The sequence below is a fragment of the Oncorhynchus nerka genome, linkage group LG7 (assembly GCF_034236695.1).
Source record: "Oncorhynchus nerka isolate Pitt River linkage group LG7, Oner_Uvic_2.0, whole genome shotgun sequence".
NCBI classification, from domain to species: Eukaryota; Metazoa; Chordata; class Actinopteri; order Salmoniformes; family Salmonidae; genus Oncorhynchus; species Oncorhynchus nerka.
The window spans coordinates 51,358,550-51,376,609 of NC_088402.1; positions in this window are offsets into that span (position 1 = coordinate 51,358,550).

An 18,060-nucleotide genomic window follows, 5' to 3' on the forward strand; every position below is an offset into this window, starting at 1 on the left:
CCATACTCAAAAATTGTGAGAGACACATTTGTGAGACACTTGATTTTGAGATATATTTGACTCATTTTAACTTAGTTGTGTAAAGTGTGGTGAATGGAAATTACAGTCCATTCCTAGAAGTGAGTTCCCGGTTAATATCAGGGGCATTTTGGCAGTAGAGTACAGTTCAGTGTGAATGTTCCCATCCTACTCAGACAGTGAGAGCAGAGCAGCTGAGAGGGCAGCAGATGGTAAACCAATGAGGGGTGAACTAACCCACTAAATGATATCATTAAATGCAGCATTTAAAATCCCATCTGGGTTGCCATCCCTCTGAACATGTAGTTTTAAACATGACACATATCTACACACCTGCTGATGCAACACAGAGACAAGTTTGCGGCTGGTGACACCTGCTCTCTCAGCTGGTCTCTGAACCCATTGGCTTTTCGTACCTCTGAACTCCATGGGTTTCATTCTCTGAAACCTGAGCAATCCCCTTTCACTAGGCTGCATGGCTGTGTGGTTCCACTCCATGAATCCCCCTGCATGTTCCATTAGCTGGAGATTATGTGCAGTGCCCTCACATGTACTGGCTTTATAGCGTTTCATGTGATCATCTTCGGTGATTGATCACTACCAACATCATGAGGTCTTCTGTGTCTTTCTAGCTCACGGAGAATTCCAAATGACAAGTCTGTGAACAGTGTGTGACCGGTCAATTGCAATGGAAGGAATGTGTGAAACTAACATGTTCCTTAATTGCTTACAGATATCTTCAATTCTTATCTTTTCCATTTTATAATGTATCCATATTGGGATAGTAATTGCATTTTGCAGCAAGCAAATGCACACTATATGTTACAATTTGAGTTAAATATTGGAATTGAATTGAAAATGGAATTGTGGAAAATAAGTTGATGATCTAATGGCAAAAAAATGAAATAATTCCCAGATGGTATTTATTGCAAATTGACTCATAGTAAGATGATGGTACTATGATATTGCCAAGCTCCCAATATGAAACATATTTCATACAGGTTTGCTTATTATATTTGGGTGAAATATGATGTAACGTTGATATTAATGTATGGACCTACGGCATGAATCTGTGAAAATGGAGAATGGCAATTAAATTCCACCAAATAATAAACGTCTTATTATTAAAACGCAATGATAAAGGATTTGGAAATGTAGGTAAGCTTGCTCTCATTGAATACATTGAATAAGTCAATAATAAGACCATGCAACTGACAAAGATAACCTTTGGAAATGTAGGTAAGCTTGCTCTCATTGAATACATTGAATAAGTCAATAATAAGACCATGCAACTGACAAAGATAACCTTTGGAAATGAATCCATATGAAAAACTAAGACATATTGAATGTTAATACTGGTTCATTGAAAATGGTTTCATCTGTAATCTTGTGAATGCTATTCTCATTATATGAAAAACAAAGTTTGTTGAAAATTATTTTATTTTATATTATTAAAAGGCAAATGTTAGAAATGATCCCTCAATTGTGGACATACATACAGTAACTCCTATGCTGTTACATAATTCCTTCACATGACAATGACAACAGTATAACAAAATGTTGTACTTGTTGTATATTGCATCTTGCATATTTCTTGCACAACCTTACATTCACATCTGTGTTTAATTGTTCTGTACTTTATGTGAGATTAGAGCATCTCTAAATCAGTGTTGAGCCCAATACTTCCAACAATCTGACATTTGAGGTCACAAACGAGCTGGTTACTATGATGATTAGTCATTAGTATGCTAATCATACGCAATCCACATATTTTATTCATATGGTTGAGGACTTGTTTTTATCTGTGCTGCCAAAAAATGTACACACATTTCAGTTTATGAAGTTTTTGAAAGTTAAAATGTAGAAGGTAGAAGAGCTTAACATTTTGGCACAAAATGAGGACCTGGGAAAAACATTGCTAAGGAAAATCTTCCATTGAACTGGTCTCAGCACATACAACATGGCTGTAAATGGAATATGTACAATATGTGTACATTGTCACTTTAATCATAAGGTGAACGCACCAATTTGTAAGTCGCTCTGGATAAGAGCGTCTGCTAAATGACTTAAATGTAAATGTAATATATAATAAGCAATGATTAAATATGAACATCCTTTAAATGCTAAATAAACTCCCTGCCGGTGGTGATATACCCCAGTAAACATGCTAAGAAAATGAAATCTCCTCAAGAAGAGAAGCCATGGTCCCATTTGTCTGTGCCTCCTCCAGTAAAGCATTTGTTTAGGATGACCTAAATTGGTGCTAAGTGGATGCCTCAGCAGCTCCGTCTCACCACACACGCGCACGAACGTGCACACGCACGCGCACACACACGCATACACACATGAAAAAAACATAGAGCTGCTGAAGGCAGTTTTATGCAAACTAAAAAGCTTTCTTATATGCTATAGCTTATAGGTTGACCAATCATATTCAGGGAGTATTGAGGAAAGCTTCAATCAGATTCTCTCACTTACGTCGGTGTTTCTTGGCTCTGATTTCACCTTAAATGCTAATGAGCCAAATCCCTCTGCTGCAGAAATACTGGCTGCTTTATTTCTGTTGATAAGCATTTTGACGCAACATTTGTCAAATGATCAAACATAAACATAACGCCTGCCTCGACAAATCTGTGACGTAAGACATTTAAAAGGGAGTGCAATGTTTCACGTTGTGGTCATCGATGTATCAATGTACAGTAGTAACAATGAGATAGACCCCTGAGTTTAGAATTCCTGACAGCCAGCACACATTTATGTGGGTTTAGTAAACATATGACCTCCATGAAAAAACAGTATGGGGGCACTTAATCGCTTCAAATTTTGTACATGTGTTGCTAGGCAACAGCATAATCGGTCTCAGTCTCCCTCTTCTTATATGGCTCTTTCTTGTGGGATTTCTGGCTACTAATGCGCAAACTCCATTAATAATGCTCAAGATTAGGCTTCTGAGGGCGAGGAAAAATAGGCACCCAGAAATCCTTCAAAATTCAAATGTGCATCGAAGACTGACTTTACCGTCCAATGAAATCTTACTAATACTATGCTAACAATATTGTAATGACCTGACTAGATCATAAATGAACAATTGTCCAGACAGAGGCTTGAGTTTGCGAATTGACGGTTTATTGAACCAACTTTACACAGGCTACTGTTTGGGCCGTAGCACACGCCAAATAGATGACAGATAACTCACAAGCCAATCGTGACCTTCTCTTGTGAAGCCCAGACGTAAGAGAGAGAGAACAAAGGCTGAACCTGGTCTTAACTTCCAATGCCCAACCCCCCTCCACGCCACTCCGCCAACCACCAGGATGCCCGGCATCAGAACATTCCAGGCATTCCCGTGATTGGCAGATAGCAGGTTGATTGACATGTCGGACCCCGCGAACACCGGGTACTGGTCAGTACAACACAACCACCTCCTAGCCTAGCACATAACACACAGCTGTCTGTGCGGGTCGCTACACAGCCCCCCACCACAAAGTCCCTCGTCCCCGAGGAACAAACAAAGTCTCTGAAGCGACCCGGAGGTCTCCTTTGCCTGCGTGGCCGTGATGGTCGCAGAGTGCCCCTCTGGGAACCAGGGGATGAAGGCAGGGATATGGGGGACAAGGAAGCGGGAACGGGTAATACAGTCCGTGGTTCTGGGGAACCACGCGGTGACACAGGGGGGGAGACAGGGGGAGTGGGCTGTCTGGAGCCTTGTCTGCGGCACCTGAGGGTGGGTGCCTGGAGAATGTCATTGCCAGAGAGGGGAATTGTGGGGGTTCCTGGGGTTTGGGAGAAGAGGCCCCTCTGTATGGGGCTAACCTGTCCCGGTGCAGTGCCACCTTTCTCCCCCTGGGAGGAAGCTGCACCCGGTACACAACCTCCCCTACCCTCTCCAGGACACTGCAGGGTCCCACCCAGTGACTGTCCAACTTGGGGCATCTGCCTTTTTTTCTTAGGGGCTGTAGACCCAGACCAGCTCCCCAGCCACAAAGTGCCTTCCCCGGGTGTGCACGTCATAGTTCCTTTTCTGCCTCACACCTGCATTCACCAGCTGCTCTCTGGCGAAGGTGTGGGCTGTCTCCAGGCGGTCCTGGAGTCTCCGGGCATACTCCGGCCCCGGAGGAACATGAGGGCTATCCAGGGGCCGACCAAACGCCATCTCCGCAGGGGTGCGGATCTCTCTCCCCAGCATGAGGAGGGCAGGCGTGCAGGAGGTGGAGTCTTGGACAGCGAAGCGGCATGCCATGAGGACCATAGGCAGGTGTTTGTCCCAGTCACGCTGGTGTTTGGAAGAGACGATGGCCAGCTGCTGTCCAAGCGTTTTGTTGAAGCGCTCCACAAGGCCATCACTTTGAGGATGGAGAGGAGTAGTGCGGGTCTTGTGCATACCCAGCCTCTCACACATGGTGGCGAACACACGGGACTCAAAGTTTCTGCCTTGGTCGCTGTGGATGGACTCTGCAGCTCCAAACCTGCTGAACATCCCCGCTGTCAGGGCATCGACGATGGTCTCTGCCTCCTGGTCAGGCAGAGCATAGGCCTCAGGCCATTTTGTGAAATAGTCCATGGCCGTGAGCACCCAGCGGTTTCCACTGTCTGTGGTGGGGAACGGCCCAACTACATCCACTCCCACCCTCTCCATGGGAGCCCCCACTGGGAACTGTTGGAGCTGAGCATGAGAGCGGCCTGGGGGGGCCCTTTCTCGCTGTGCAGTTGTCACAGCGGCGACAAAAGTCCTCCACATCCCTCTTGTGCTGCCCCCAGTAGAAGCCCTGATGGAGACGGCGCAGTGTTTTTGTGACCCCAAAGTGTCCAGTCCCCACCCCCCCATGAGTACTCTGGAGCACCGCCTCCCGCAATGCTTTTGGGACCACCACCTGCCACCTCTCCTCTCCCGTAGCTGACTCCTTCCATGCCCGCTGTAGCACGCCATCAGCCAGCCGCAGTCTCTCAAACTTCGACCACAACCCTTTGGTCGCGAGTGAGAGCGCTGTCACCTCTTCCCATGGTGGCCTCACCTGCGCCTCTACCCACTGTAGCACTGGCTGTAGGTCTGTGTCCCGTCCCTGCTGCTGCCGCCATTCAGCCACGTCGACAGTCTGCATCTCACAGCAGACAGGCCCGCTCGCCCGACACACTGTGGCACAGACACCCTCCTCTGCCCGCAGCTCTCTCTCCCGTCCCTCTCTCCGTTCAGTGGCGGCAGCCGTCTGCAGTACAGGGCCGACGGGACATGGCGTCGGCGTTGGAGTGGAGTGCCCCTGCCCTGTGCACCACCGTGAAGTCATACGGCTGAAGCTCCTCCAACCAGCGTGCCACCTGCCCCTCTGGCTCTCTGAAAGACATGAGCCACTGGAGAGCAGAGTGGTCAGTCCTTACAGTAAAGGGCAGACCACCCAGGTAGTACTTGAAGTGTTTGACGGAAGCCACAACAGCCAAGAGCTCCCGCCGGGTGACACAGTAGCGGCGCTCGTGTTTGTCAAATGTTTTGCTGAAGTACGCCACCACTCTCTCCCCCTTTGGCCCCACCTGGGCCAGCACACCACCCATGCCCACATTGCTCGCGTCTGTGTCCAGGATAAAGGGCAAGGTGAGGTCAGGGGGGGCGAGCACGGGGGCCTCGATCAGTGCACGTTTGAGGGTGTTGAACGCCTCCTCACACTCCACTGTCTAAGTGAAAGCCTTGTCCTTCGGCAGCAGGCGGTTCAGTGGAGCAGCAACGCTTGAGAAGCCCCGTACAAACCTCCTGTAGTACGAGGCCAGGCCCAGGAAGCTCTTCAGCTGACGCTGGTCGGTGGGGGTGGGCCAGTCTCTGACAGCCCCTACCTTGTCCTCCATGGTGCTGATCCCCTCCTTCCCCACTCGGTGGCCCAAGAAGGACACCTCTCTCCTCATGAAGTGGCACTTCTCGGGGTGGAGCTTCAGACCTGCGGCAGCCACCCTCTCCAGCACACGCCGTAGCGCCCCCAGGGCTGACTGGAAGGAGCTGCCATGGGCCAGGATGTCATCGAGGTATACCAGACACTGCTGTCGGGGGATGCCATCCAGCACCCTGTCCATCAAACGCTCAAAAGTAGCTGGAGCGTTGCACAGGCCAAAGCACAGGACCTTGAACTGCCAGTGTCCTCTGTTAGTGGAGAACGCAGTTTTGGTTCTGGCCTCTGGGGAGAGGGGCACCTGCCAGTAGCCGCTGCGGAGGTCTAGTGAGGAGAACCAGGAGGACCTCCTAACCAGGTCCAGCGACTCATCGATACGTGGTATGGGGTATGAGTCCTTCCTGGTTACCTCATTCAGCCGCCTGTAGTCCGCACAGAACCTCAGCTTGCCCCCCTTCTTCGGAACCATGACGACTGGCGCCGCCCAGGGGCTGTCTGAGGGCTCAATGAAGTCTGCCCGCTGCATCTCCAACACAGCCTTGTCTGCCGCCTCCTGGCGTGCCAGCGGGATACGGCGGGGACGCATCTTGATGGGTCAAGCATCACCTGTGTTGATCTCATGCTGCACCAGATGGGTCTGACCCACCTCTTCCTCACTCAACGCAAAGCTGTCTCTGAATTCAAACAGCAACTGCCACAGCCGTTCCTGCTGCTCGGGGTCAAGACCAACACAGTTCCTCCCCATATCTCCCTCACTGCAGACAGTGTCCTCTCCTCTCCCATCTGGGGTAGCTGGGCTGGGGGTGCGGCCCGGGCTCACAGAGGGCTGTGTCATGGAGGTAGCTGGGGGAATGTAACACACCGCCGTAGGTGACAGGGGGACTGGGGAAAAGGCACACACAGCTGTGGGGGAGGGGGCGCAGCCATGAGTCTCTGCTGCTTTAACTGTTGGAGTAAAGGGTTTGTTGGGTTGAGTGAATGTGACATTAGGGGGGGCCATGGTGACTTCCGTCCCTCCCTGGAAGCTCAGTGTGCCCCTATTTAGGTATAACTGGCAGCCTGTGCTCCTAAGAAAGTCCAACCCCAGGATACAAGGGTCCTGCACAGCCGCCACCCACACAGGATGACGCACAGTTCTGCCCCCTACTGTCAGAGTCATTATTCCCTTCCCTTTCATGGGTGCCAGCTCACCTGTGACTGTGCGGAGCTGCACAGTTGTAGGCTCACACTGAGTCCAACCTGGCACAATATCTGGCCTCACCAGGGTTACTGTGGACCCAGTGTCCACCAGGGCGGAGCAGGGCACCCCCTCCACAGTGACAGGGACATGACAAAAGTCCCCAACACAGGTCCGGCCCACCACAACAACAGGCTCCATCTGCTTGCCCTCGTCTGCTTCTGGGGGAAGTGGAGCCTTGCTTCCCCGTCTGTGCCGGTGGGCTCCTCCTGAAGATGATGGTGGTTGGGATAGAAAGCCAGGGGTCCGCACTACCCGGTCTATGCGGACCCCGAGCCGTTTCCCTGAGCTCTGGGGGACATGGGGCAATCTCGGCGCAGATGGCCTGGCTGGCCACAACCCCAGCAGACCCTGGGACCAGGGCTTGTGTTTCGTGCCGCCTGTAGCGACACAGCCCGAATGAGTTCTGTCATTTCGGCCACCCAAGCAGGCTTTTCCGGCTCCGGGCTGCTCTGCCCCCCAGCTCGCACAGAGGGTGTGTCTCCCTGCACCCCCACCAAAGCCCCAGCTGAAGCCCCAGCCCACACCAGCTCCCTCTCCAAGGCTGTCTGCAATGACTCAGGATGAGCCAGCTGGGTCTGTATGCGCAGCTCCGTAGGGGAGAGCGCCTGTATGAACTGGTCCCGTGCTAGCTCGCTCTGCACGGAGGGGGGCATGTGAGCATATGCCCGCCGAGAGAGGCTCTCAATGTCATTAGCTAGCACCCGTAGAGGCTCTCCAGGCTGCCTGCGTCTATTACTCAGTTCGGAGCGCAGTAGCCCGGGCTGTACACACTGTCCATAGCGCCTCCTCAGTACTCCCACTAGAGCACCATAATCGTGCCTGTCCTCGGGGCTAATCAATATCAAACAGGCCAGAGCTTCATCCGTGAGGCATAAAGCCAACTGCAGTGCCCTTTCTTCATCCGACCACCCCCTAAAATGAGCTAACAGTTCAAACTGAGCATGAAAAGCTTCCCAATCCGCCTTACCGGAATACTTCGGGGTCTTAACAGATACGGACGCAGCCGGGAACTGGGCGCCGCCATGTTTGTTTACATCCTGAGCCCCAGATTCCTCGTCACGCCGCGTCGACGTCGCCACTTCGGTCCGCCCACCAGAATCCGCGCGAAATACACTCGGACGAAGCACTCATGCCCGCTTCAGCGGCCATCACTCTAACGTCCTCCCTCAAGCGGCCTCTGCGCTCTGACGCCCTGGCGATCTCCTCAGACAGAACCCCGACGTCCATTCACACGCACCTCCTTGGCCATAATCGTCCCCTACCTCCACCTTCACTTTCGGATTCCCTCGAAGCATTTTCAATCCCGTTCTCACCTACGGTAGCTAGCCACATAAGTCAGCTAGCTAGCTGGCTAACTTGTATCAACGTTTTTACTTCTGACACCAATGTAATGACCTGACTAGCTCATAAATGAACAATTGTCCAGACAGAGGCTTGAGTTTGCGAATTGACGGTTTATTGAACCAACTTTACACAGGCTACTGTTTGGGCCGTAGCACACGCCAAATAGATGACAGATAACCCACAAGCCAATCGTGACCTTCTCTTGTGAAGCCCAGACGTAAGAGCGAGAGAACAAAGGCTGAACCTGGTCTTAACTTCCAATGCCCAACCCCCCTCCACGCCACTCCGCCAACCACCAGGATGCCCGGCATCAGAACATTCCAGGCATTCCCGTGATTGGCAGATAGCAGGTTGATTGACATGTCGGACCCCGCGAACACCGGGTACTGGTCAGTACAACACAACCACCTCCTAGCCTAGCACATAACACACAGCTGTCTGTGCGGGTCGCTACAATATCAATAGTAATACTCGTTTTGATGCTTACTTACTTATAATACTAATCACTGCAACTTTTTATAAAGCTCTGCTGCCACAAACTATTAAAGTCATCTCAGCTGCCGTCACTACTACTTCCATATTTGCACTTCCCATTATACTACTCCTACTACTATAATCTCGCCCACCAGCCGGCTCTCTGCACCAGCAATCTAACCTGGGGATGAGGTTACTATGACTACTACTACTACTACTACTTCTATTGGGTCATTAAAGCAATAGAGTGCTTTTTGGGTAGTGTAATTTGGTTATTTATTTTTGTACATAATCTTAAAGAGAACATGTTCAAGTTAATAAAAAACATGTTTTCCTATCTCCAGAGGTTAAATTTGGAAAAATTACTATACAGGGTGGCAATTAAAGTAACAGGGTTAACCTTAACATGGTTGAGGTCTTCATCATAAAGGAACTGTCCTGTGAAAATCTAACTTTTAAACGTTGATATGCTGTTAACTCATATCCAAATAATGCTGTTGACTTCCCCTATTCTCAAATCTGTGGCAAAAGCATGAATTAGTGAAAAACCACCACCTCAAATCTCAAACAGACTGTTTAAAAAATGCTTGCTATTTCCTCACATAAGGTGAAGTCACGTTGGGTCATTGGCTGAGCTGGCCAATCAGCCGATACTTGTCATGAATATTTTTTATGGCCGGTATACGCCCACACCAATCTGTTATTTTTTAAATATATATATATATATATATATATATATATATATATTTAAATACTTACAGTGCCTTCAGAAATTATTCACACCCCTTGTCTTTTTTCACATTGTGCTGTGTTACAAGGTGGGATTAAAATAGATTTAATTGTCTTTTTTTCCAGCGATCTACACAAAATACTCTGTAATGTCAAAGTGGAATAATAATAATAAAATGTGTCAAAATATGAAATGTTAATAAAACACTAATATATCTTGGTTACATAAGTATTCAACCCCCTGAGACATGTTAGAATCACCTTTGGCAGCGCACACAGCTGTGAGTCTTTCTGGGAAAATCTCTAAGTGCTTTGCACACCTGGATTGTACAATATTTGCACAATATTCTTCAATGGTTGTTGATCATTGCTAGACAGCCATTTTCAAGTCTTGCCATAGATTTTCATGCCAATTTAAGTCAAAACTGTAACTAGGCCACTCAGGAACATTCAATGTCGTGTTGTTAAGCAACTCCAGTGTATATTTGACCTTGTGTTTTAGGTTGTTGTCTCGCATCCGCTACAAGACCATGGTGCTTGCCTACGGAGCTGTGAGGGGAACGGCACCTCAGTACCTCCAGGCTCTGATCAGGCCCTACACCCAAACAAGGGCACTGCGTTCATCCACCTCTGGCCTGCTCGCCTCCCTACCACTGAGGAAGTACAGTTCCCGCGCAGCCCAGTCAAAACTGTTCGCTGCTCTGGCCCCCCAATGGTGGAACAAACTCCCTCACGACGCCAGGACAGCGGAGTCAATCACCACCTTCCGGAGACACCTGAAACCCCACCTCTTTCAGGAATACCTAGGATAGGATAAAGTAATCCTTCTCATCCCCCCTTAAAAGATTTAGATGCACTATTGTAAAGTGGCTGTTCCACTGGATGTCTTAAGGTGAACGCACCAATTTGTAAGTCGCTCTGGATAAGAGCGTCTGCTAAATGACTTAAATGTAAATGTAAGGTTAGGGGAAGCTAACATGCTAAGTAGTTGCAAAGTAGCTAAAAAGTAGTAAGCAGTTGAAAAGTTGCTAATTAGCTAAAGTAGTCCATGATGAGATTTGAACTCGCAACCTTTGGGTTCACGTTATACACACACTCATCCACCCAGAACCCTATGGGGGGTTTCCAGTACACCAAATGTTACAAATTGCAATTCATACAATATGTTACGAATTTACAAAACGTGCAATCAAATCAAATCAAATCAAATTGTATTTGTCGCATGCACCGAATACAACAGGTGCTGTGAAATTCTGACAAGCCCTTAACCAACAATGCAGTTTTAAGAAAATAGAGTTATGAAAATATTTGCTAAATAATCTAAAGTACAAATAAAAGTAACACAATAAAATAACAATAATGAGGCTATATACAGGGGGTACAGGTACCGAGTCAATGTGCAGGGGTACAGGTTAGTCGAGGTCATTTGTACATGTAGGTAAGGGTAAAGTGACTATGCATAGATAATAAGCAGTGAGTAGCATCAGTTTAAATGCAAATTACTTTCTTGGTGTGTTTGGACCATGATCATTTGTTGGTGATGTGGACACCAAGGATTTTGAAACTCTCAAACCGCTCAACTACAGCCCTGTTGATGTGAATGGGAGCGTGTTCGGCCCTCCTTTTCCTGTAGTCCATGATCATCTCCTTTGTCTTGCTCATGTTGAGGGAGAGGTGGTTGTCCATTGCACCACACTGTCAGGTCTCTGACCTCCACCCTATAGGCTGTATCATCAGTGTCGGTGATCATTATTAACAAATAGACACACACCGCCACCCCTAGTCTTACTGGACATAGCTGTTCTGTCCTGCCAATGCACGGAAAACCCAGCCAACTGTATAGTATCCGTGTCGTCATTCAGCCAAGACTCGGTGAAACATAAGATATTACAGTTTTGGTAGGATAGTCTTGGACGGAGCTCATCCAGTTTATTCTCCAGAAATTGCGCGTTGGCCAATAGAACGGATGGTAGAGGCGGGTTACCCACTCGCTGACAAATTCTCACAAGGCACCATAATCTGTGCCCACTGTATTCTCTTATTTTCTTCATGCGAATGACAGGGATTTGGGCCTATATCCTTCGCATCAGACTCTTTAGAGAAAAAATCTTTGTCCAGTTTGAGGTGAGTAATTCCTGTTCTGATATCCAGAAGCTCTTTTCGGTCACAAGAGATGATAGCATAAACATTATGTTCAAAATAAGTTACAAACAAAGCGAGAAAAAAAACACACAATTCGCTAGGAGCCCGTAAAACGGCTGCCATCCCCTCTGGCATCTTGGTCATATGTTATGAATTCCAATTTGTTTTGGCTAATATTAGATAGGTGGCTAGGTGGCTAAAGCTAATGTTAGCTAGGCAAAGGTTAGGGTTAGGGGTTATGGTTAGGCTTAAGGTTAGGTTTAAGGTTAGGGTTAGGGTTAAGGTTAAAGGGTTAAGGTTAGGGTTAGGGGAAGGTGTTAGCTAATATGCTAATTAGTTGCAACGTTGTTAAAGTTGTCCGTGATGAATTTGGCTTGCTAGACATTCGCTTTATACACCAACGCATCTACCCTGACCAACCACCCAAATTTCATTTTTGCTGTAAGTAACCTTCTGTCTTATGTAACCTTACCAAACGTAACATATCATACTAATTTGAGTGTCCCGTATTTACATTTACTATGTTATGTTTAGTCTATGAGACCAGGCTGGGTCTATATTAAAGGGCACTTCATTTAATACAACAGGCATTTAAAAGGAAATATTGGTGCTAATTAACAGTAGTGAAAGTGCTAATGGTACAGAAAGTAGACACAATATGTGGTGTTAATAATAGTAATTATTTCCGCTAACATTTCTACTACTGTCAATACTGACTACCATTACTGTTACTGTTACCACGACTACTACTACTACTACTGCTACTAATACCTATTTTGATAGTGCTTTGTGTTCTGTTTCTAACCTTCGATCATTTTAATGATAACGAGTTTCAATTATAGTTTGCCTGCTTTCAAAAACAATACAAGATGGTTGAATTCCGGGTGACACTGTTACAGAAAACTGTAAGATGACAACTGCAGTATCATAACATCCACCTCTTACTGTGAGGCAGGAAGAGGGAGAGGCGGGAGAGCGACGAGGGATCATCATCACTCCCCATCATTATGAAGCCCTACATTCTTAGAAGAAAATGGTGCTATCTAGAAACGAAAATGGTTCTTCGGATGTCCCCTAAGGGTGGACCCTTTAATTTTGCTGATGCTCTTACTCATACGGGTCCCCTGTGGGTATTGAACCCACAACCCTGGCATGGCAAGCACCATGCGCTTCCAACTGAGCCACATGGGAACACAGACAGTTTGCCCTAGAACATGAAAGAGTTCTTCCTGGAACCAAAAAGGGTTTGTACCTTGAACCAAAAAGGCTTCTCCTATGGGAACAGTCGAAGTACCCCTTTGGAACACTTCTTTTCTAAGATTGTAGGAGCTGTATGGAGGAGCAGAGACATTGAGCTGTTTGAAAATGTCGTTTTTTTAACAGAAAGCCTCTAATCTCTCTGCTCCACACTGCCCCTGCGAATCTCCCCTATTCACGCGCATCACTATGGAAACTGACTGACTGGATGGCTCGCTCCTGCAGCCTGCCTGCCTGAATTGTGCCATGCAGCCATGTCTGGGGATGTGAATGACACGCAGGCTGCACAGCAAGTACCTTGTCAATCGCAATGCCAACCAAGCATGTTTTCGGCAGCCATGTTGTTTTTTTGGTGGCTGCCATCTTGATGCTGTCAGGACCAGGGACTCGATGGGCTCCGGCCTAAAAGCTGTAATCTGTGTGTGTGTTCATGTTATAACCTCACCCGTGAGAGCCTCAGACCTACATTATCATCTAATGGTTAGCTAACTACTGACATAATTAGATAGGGACGTCTACAGTTTTTGAGTTATTTGGCAACATACTATTTTTGTATGTTTACTATTGGCACCTTGTCCATTTCTTTTCCTTTCTTTCCGCGAAATAGTGGGGGTAAATATTGGTCATGGTTTTAAAAGGTTCATCAGCTTCAAAGCTGAGCGAGCTGGTCCACCAGCCCAACTGGGAGGACCCAGTTCTGACAAGAATGGGCCGGAGCATGTGAACAAATTCCCCAGCTAAACGTCTAATTCAGGGCTTTTGCATAAAGCTTGGAGAAGCACGTTTACGTGTGCTGTTGACGTCAACCCTAATCCACCGCAACCCCCAGTGATCACAATAAACGATCAGCATCGCCAGGGTTGTCCTTAAATTGTGTAATTAGGAAGTGGTGTTTCAAGTTTCACGTTTTTATTGTCACGTGCACAAGTACAGAAAAATGCCTTTCGTGCTTGCTCGCTCTTTCACAACAATGCAGGAATCAATTTCAGTAGTAGTTACGATAAATAAATAAAAAGTCTGAGGCAAACACACAAGAAATAGAAATATGAAGGCACGAGAAAGGTATTCATCTATATACTGTACAGGGTCAGTTCAGGGGTCAGCAATGCCATATTGACTATGTGCAGGGATACTGGAGTGGTAATGTAGGGTTAGATACAGAGGCATCATCCTCATAAGGGGCACAGGGGCACGTGCCCATTAGATTTGTCCTGTTACAAATAAATACAATTACAACAACAACAACAAAAAAAACGTTACTTTACATATGTATATATTGTTTTTGACTACTAGCCACTTAGCAATTTTCTGAAGTTGGCTTTAGCTAGCCCAGATAGGCTCCCGACCATTTCAAGCTATCAATCAAGTTAGAGTAGCTAGCTTGTCTGACTATTTTAGCTGGCATGCCTGCTGGCAAGGTTGGTAGACTTTAGAAAAGCAAGCAATAACTAAATATACTGAATAAAACTCATTCCTTTCAATCTTTTACCCAGATTTTAGCAGAGATGCGGAGCAGCACGTTTAGTTGCTTTTAAAAAAAAACAGTCAGGAGGATACAGACAACTCAAGAAGTATGCTTAGATATGCAGAAAAACAGACATCATTTGTATGTAGATTTAAGCATAATGACTATTGCTCTAGATTGCAGAAAAAAAGCTGTTTCAGGAGCTTGAAAAATGCTAAATTCCCCAACCACCCTCCAGCCATCCTCACGTACTTGTGCCCCCTCAGATTTTTGGGGTCCAAGATGCCCCTAGTTAGATATGCATAGAGGTAAGGTGACTGGGCATCAGGATGTATGATAAAAAGAGTCGCAGCAGCATATATGATGATTGTATATGAGTGTGTGCTTGTGTGTAGAGTCAGTATGAATGTGTGTGTGTGTGTGCTATGTGTGTGTGAGCAAAGGAAGTGTGAGTGTTGGAGTGCCATTGTGAGTGAGTGTGTAGAGTGTGCATTCAATGAGTGTGAGAGTGTGCATTGAGTCAGTGCAAAGATCAAATTGAAGGGTCAATGCAGATGGTGGCTGTCTAGAGGGTGGAAAAGGGTTCAGTGACAAAACCATAAACGGTGCACAGTCAAGTGCATCATACACAGTAATATATTTGCTGACATATCATTCACACATGCCAGACATGCTATGGCATAAACACTGTGACTGCTTTGGCTGATGGGACACACATGTACGGATATTGTCCTGATTTACGGCCTTTTAAAAACAAATGAGTCTGCGCCCCAAAACCCACCTTTCCGCCTATTGTGGCTGTCACCTTAGATCTGTTCACAACAGTGCCAAAAGCGTGGCCAGCATTAGAATTAGCTGGCTGAGTGGAACCTCTGCCCACAGTGGGGCCTGTAGGGCTTCTTAAACATCACATGATGCTTAATTAAAGATCCTGCTGCAATTAGGTTGTTGGAGCTGGGCCAGATGTCTATCAGTCAGTCGTCACAGTCAGTCTCAGCCCGGTTGACTAATCAGCTGGCCCACTGAGTTACTGCATGAGCTCCCCTGTCTGTCGCTATACTAGAGCGCTGTGCTGTAGAGTAGATGGCTCTCTGAACTCTCCTCCTCTACTGGGCTCATATTATTTAGCAAACCTGGATTGAACCTGTGTCGGTTTAGATGTTCGCTGTGTGTACAGGAAATGCCTCTTTGCCATGGTAGCGATCTACCTTCTGGTAAAAAAAAATAATAATAATGAAAAAAAAAACATCTGCAGTCATGTTTTCAAATATGTATTTTGCAATTGCGTATGTAGGATCGCTGGTTCACCTCAAGTGTTTTGGTACTCTCAGGTACATTTTTTTTGGAGCGAGTAATGCCTACATTTTGGGGTCTCAGGGTTTGACGAGTGTTTCTGTCAGAAATCACGGTGTAAACAGAAACAGCTCCATTCAAATATCAAGCACTTGCAGTTAGATAACGCTGTTAGAATTAAGGAGATAAATAAATCCAGTATTCCATTTGTGTCGTGTGCATTTAAAATAAAGTTTATATTATTATTATTGTCAGTATCTACTTGGTAAATATTCTCTTAACTATTCTTGAACTGCACTGTTTTAAGGGCTTGTAAGCAAGCATTTCACGGTAATCTACAAGTCTACACTTGTTATATATGGCGCATGTGACAAATAAAGTTTGATTTGATTTGATCACAGGTTTGAATACCTTAAACCAACATGAAGGGGGGTTGAGATGCTGTTAGTGTGGGGTTCATTGACAGTCCCTGATTGGCCAACACAATGGTCAGTGAGAGGTTAACACCTTGGAGAATTAAAAGTTAACACGAACATATTCTTCATTTATGCCTTGGCTATGTGAGAAAGAAGGCAATTGTATCTTTGATCAATGAGATTATAACCTATAATTACCCACTCAAAAAGACAGCCCAAAAAAGTTAGTTGAATTTCCAATGTGTTATCTGTGCTTTTAACTGTCTAAAAGCACAACCAAATTCCAATGGATAAACAATGTCTGATTTTTTGTTTCGTTTTAATCGAGCTGTGTTATCATTGCACTGTCAACCATTTAAAAGCACAACCAAGTTCAAATGGGAATTACATCCCATCAGATATTTTGTATTTTTACAACAACTTAATGTGTTATCACTCAGCTTCATTTAATAGCACAGCCAAATGACCTGACATCCAGTTCAGATTACATTAAAAGTACATAGTGCAAGTGGTTGAGATTCCACCCTTAAAACAACAGTATTTTTCACGTAGATTCACAATACATTGACAAATTATGCTGGAAACAAAGATGATTCAAACAGTTTGTGTTCAGTGGGTAGCTTCTATTTGATTTAATTGTATGTCTACATGCTTTAAATATCCCTTTGTTATAGATACCCCCATTTTCATTTTTATTTCATTTCATTACATTTCATCATTTTTTTTTTTTTTTTCACATTCTCTCATGAGCATTTATTGGATTAAAGTGTTGGGAGGTTAGTATTATTTCTCTGAGGATTTGGAAAGATCAATGGCTTCATATAACCTTTTACCGCAGTGGGCTAAATCAGGGTCACAGAGTGATTCTTGGTCATCTTAAAACAAATCAACTTAGGAACAAAAGTAGGCCTATACACCTCACACACATGATTATTGGTTTAAACAAAAGAACACACCTGTAGCATGTCAGATATAGAGTTGAAATGTATACAATCTTGAGTTTGCATCCAAATATGACACTTTATATACATCACAGAAGACTGAAATATAACAAAAATGTTTGACATAGAAACACTGGATCAACAATAATTTAAAAAAAATTCACGATGAAGTTATGAAACGTATTAACAACATTCCACCCATGAGGCCAAAGAGCTTTTGGTCATTAACCGCAGGAAAGGGCTACAGATTCTCACCAGTCTGAAAAGAGTCTTAGTGATGGGGAGATGGGAGATGCAATTTTGTAATTCAATTCACAAAATGTCATATACATGTTTATTCTTCTTCTGCCCATTTAGCCCAAATCATGTTAGTCCATTTACCACGGCACAGTACACTGCGTGTGTGCGTTTATGCATGTGTGTGTGTTCAGATAGTGAATGCTAATCAACCTTTGTTTCGTGTGAGGCATCATGGAGACACGTACTGTATTGTTCAGAGACCGTTGTCATGTTCAGACCTATTGTGCATGATGAGACGGACCCAGAGGCTGTGGGTGAATGCCAATGCTCCTGCTTGTGTGTGTGTGCATGCAAGTGTTCTAGCGAGCGCTTTGTGCGTGCTGAAGACAGAGACAGCAACGAGTTTTGTCTTTGTGTGCGATGTGTGCCCCGACGTGTCCCAGTGCTTACGCGTGTGAGTGTGCATGTGTGTGCATGCATGTAGGCTTACAGTATGTGTGTGTGCTTACGTGTGTGTGTGTGCCTATGTCTGCACATGCACGTGTAGCCTATGTGCGTATGGTGTGCTCCTGTCGGAAGCAGATTGAGAAGCGTAGTGTGTGAGTGCGATGCAACACCTTCAATAAACTAA